A 4,200-nucleotide genomic window follows, 5' to 3' on the forward strand; every position below is an offset into this window, starting at 1 on the left:
CAAAACTAATCGAACCGCAAGAAAATAAATTTGAACTTCTTTGTTTTTGCACAAAGTACCCCGCGGCAACAAATAAAACCCGTCGTTGTTATGTTGACAATGTAATTGAATCTAAGCAAAACCAAATACAGTATCGTTCGAGGTGGACTATTCATCATACTGGAAAGTAGTCTACGCCGCCTCTCCGTCTCTCGTTATGAACCGTTAATCCACGACCCAGTTGTCTCGTTGTAATCCTTTGTTGTTCGTTGGGCAGACTTTATAAAAGGTGAACTTTTAATAGCAAAAAGACCTACGTCAATGTATATACTAACGTGACATACATGAGCCCGACATGAGTTACATTAGTCAACCAACACTGAAAGGATAATATTAGACGTACACAAAGCATAAGGCACGTCCGTACAAGTGAACGAGCGTCTGTAAAGGCGGTAGAGCATTTGGCTTCTTATCATACTTATGACGCGCTGGAAGCTGAACTCGATCTGTCGGACATAGACCTCGCGCGAGTTCGCTCTTCGCTCACTTGATAACACAGAGGCGGTCCGTTTACATCTGGTATCGCCGACCCTTCTCACCACCCGATTTATGACTCCATCTCTTATCCTCGTCGATTTGTGTCTACGACACTGTGGGCCGTCTACCGTTGCAGATGTTGTAGTCCACTGCTTTTACTACACACGACTAACCGGGAAACCCCATAGTACCTCTTCCGCGAAATTGCCGGAATCGAGACATTTGAAGGTTTACCAACCAGGTTAAAACTATCATTGTAAACCGACTGGAGCAAAATTGTGTTCCCATGTATGCTCAAGTTTAATAAAAAGACTGCAAACAATCAAATTTCCTATATTTTTATAGAAATACCTAGGATAGACTATCTATTAATGATCTTTTTTTCTCATATTTCTTCTCTTACCACCCCCACGTTGAGATCTGTCTGGAGCGACGCAGCAGCTTCATCACTATACCCGCAGAGGTGTCCATCTAGCATTCTATGAGCAAGGTTCTTGTTAACTGAGTCTCGCAGTTTATTCAACATAGCTCGTCAGATCCGTCACTACCTGACGGGATTACGAGCTTCATTCACGGAAGATTATCCCGGTCTGCGCATGTCTCGCAGAGTTCACCTTCGTTTTCAATCTGGGAAGGAAGAAAATGATATTTAGTACGAAGAGCATTTGAAACAGTGGTCTGGGAAAGATCTTGTCATTCCTGCCCCATGGTGATTCAGGTACTGAAAATCCATTGTTCCATGAATAAATTATTGATTAATAATAATAAAGATTTATTGTACCAAATTTTTAGCCTGCAAGTAGGTAAAAATAGTTGGACTTAGATACTATTTCTATTGGAAAAAGGCAAATGTCTTTTTTTTTTTTCTCATTTGAATGATTTTCATTACTTTACTTTACTACCTTACTGAAACTCGAGTTGGACTTCTTTTCATCGGCCACTTGTTCTCATAGGAATTTTCTCGATCTGTCTCAATGTTTCCTCGATGCTTTCTATTCCATATCTTTCAAGCTCTAAAAACAGACGGAAATTTGGTTAATAATTAGGGATAGACTTTACAGATCCAGATACAAGCACAAGCAATTCAATTTTTTGGATGAGTGTACAAAAAACATAAAACAAAACTTTGAGATTAAATCAAATTAACTTAATTCACATGAGAAATTACCAAACAGGTCTCCTACCTAAATGAAGAAAGTTCAACAGGCAAGAAGAGAAATCTTTCCAAAGCCTTTTGGAAAAATTACTTAGCTATAAATTTAAATGAGTACCTACCTAGTTTTTAGTAATGATTTAACATACTGAGGTGGTGTCTACCAGATGTTTTACAAAGGAAAATCTCACCTTGATATATTGTGTTCTCCAAATTAATGGTCAACTTTTTGCACATATTCCGACAATTTCCTCTTCGAATTGCTCTGGGGTATATTTGAGATCATCCCGAGTGTGGGTTAAGATTATGACTGGTCACCATTCCAGCTTTCATTGTACTCCATTAGACTTGCCATTCCTATGGTTGCATAGGTAGTGAACTAGTAGTCAGGTCAGAGTTAATGATGTGCTCATATCTGTTAGGAGAAACAGAATGATAAGTTAACAAACATATTTTAGGATTTTAAAGGGAAGAGATATGGTTAAAATCAAATTATGTATACCTACATTAATGAAAGCAAAAGGGAATGAGGAGGGAGGGAGAAGGGAGGGAGAGAGAGAGGGAAAACAGAGAGAGAAAAAATATTTAGGCCACAAAATAAGGATATTGGAAATGTGCTTCATCCAGACATTATCTCTTTCACTTCCTCTCAACATTACCTTTTGTCAAAATGTTGAACTCAGGAGTCTCAACTCTTCCTCGTGTGTTCTCACTCAGTGGTTTTAATGCTGGCACCACAGACCGATTCCTGCCTCATGGCTTTCATGACGAGTGTCATGTACATATTGCAGCTCCTGTCTGCTTTGTTCTGACTGAAGACAGGAAGCAATCTCTGTGCTGAACTAATCAGGACTGAGTTCAAGTTTTGAATGTTTCCACCACCACCCATGGATCTCTTCATGCATAGCAACAGGACAACCCTGTAAGTCATCCAAATTTATTTGAAGGAGAAACTAAATAAATGCAGGCAGGTACTTAAAATAAACATAGTAATATACTGCCACCAGACATTAACTGATAAACCACATACCCTAAAAAAAAAAAAAAAAAAAAAAAGGTTGGTATCATCACTTTATAATACTTACCTATAGCTACATAAGTACTCAAAGGTACCCAATAGCAAAAAGTGGGTAGGTATCCACAACAATCATAAAAAAAAAAATTCATGAATAGCCCCATTTATGCTGATACTTACCTTGACGGAGTCCAAGTACAATGCTGATGGTGAATTCTGTTCCTGAAAAAATAAGTGAACAATAGTTTATTAGAAGTAAAACACTTGAATCTATTCTTGGTAATTATTAATTATGCAGAAGTCACGTCCGTGGAAAAGAAAAGCTCCTTTTTGTATTTAACCTAACCCTATAATAACACTAATCACTGCTTCAATTGTGAAAACTCTTTCTTGCATTAAACCTAACCCTATAATGACACCAGTCACTGCTTGTTTGTGCCAGTTCCTTTGGTAGCAATATTCCACGGACGTGACTTCTGCACAAGTACCCTATTCTTAATTTCTTATCCAACAAAGTAAAATTCAAGAAAATTGCTGAAACAATTTTCAATATTTGTGTTGTGGTTATGATTTTTACGTGGGTTTGAACCAACAACCTGCAAATACCTAACTATTTATCATTTGGAACTCTTTTAACTAAATTCATGAGCTTAGCTGGTATCGTGAGAGTGGATTAACATACTACCTGTACCTACAAAATTTAATAGACTTACATTTTCTGTTGATGTCTCCACATTTCCATTCATTTTGTTCTGAAAAGTAGAAAATAGAAAAGTTAATTAATGAGAATTTTGATCGTAGTTAGGTAATTCAAACTTTAAACAATTTTTTTTTTTTTTTTTTAACAAATTAAGTGTATCATTACCATTAGAGTAGGCACATACTTACTAATTTCAACTGAAATGTTATTCTTTCCGATGATAGGATGGGATTCAAGATAGCACCCTCCTTGTCACCAATATACTGAAATACTGATTCATATCTCACAGCAGTGTTTAAAATTAGATTTAAGTAGAAAGAAGGAGAAGACCTACAAGATACAAGTGCAAAACTAGTCTATTTATAAACCCAACTAATCAATTACTTATGTTTTGGATGGTGCTTGTCATGGGAGAAATAATAGGGGAGAGGTTAAAAAACGCAGAGATGTTGATATCAATTTGTACATGAAGAAATGGAGAACTTTAAGTAGATATTTTCATCCAGTACCAGAAAAAGGAAGGACATTCAAATAAAAAGAAAATTCAAACAGAATACAGAACTGATTAAACTGAACAAAGACAATGATGATGATGATGATGTCAGCTTTTCGTGCTGTTATTTTACTGGTAATATAAGCACGCAAACTCAATGGTTTGTAATATGAGAATTGAATGTTGAAGGGGGGTGGTGAATTTCTTGGTTTGTGAACAGCATTTCTATAAGGATTATTTGGCACTGTATGGCTTCTGTTGACATTGTATGGAGCTGGAATATGATCTATAGCATTTCTAAATCCATTATTGTTTCTAAGAAA

The 4,200-nt window shown here is 36.5% G+C and overlaps 1 long non-coding RNA gene across 1 annotated transcript; it reads right to left on the minus strand.

The window, feature by feature from the left end:
* Window positions 1–2,866: 2,866 nt before the first annotated feature.
* Window positions 2,867–3,950, minus strand: LOC103523981. The gene is made up of 3 exons (XR_542095.3): window positions 3,573–3,950; window positions 3,398–3,436; window positions 2,867–2,906 (listed from the first exon to the last, which is right to left on the minus strand). It is a non-coding gene; the product is annotated as an uncharacterized LOC103523981 (long non-coding RNA).
* Window positions 3,951–4,200: the final 250 nt, after the last annotated feature.

Source organism: Diaphorina citri, unplaced genomic scaffold (genome assembly GCF_000475195.1).
Source record: "Diaphorina citri unplaced genomic scaffold, Diaci psyllid genome assembly version 1.1 scaffold68855, whole genome shotgun sequence".
NCBI lineage: Eukaryota > Metazoa > Arthropoda > Insecta > Hemiptera > Psyllidae > Diaphorina > Diaphorina citri.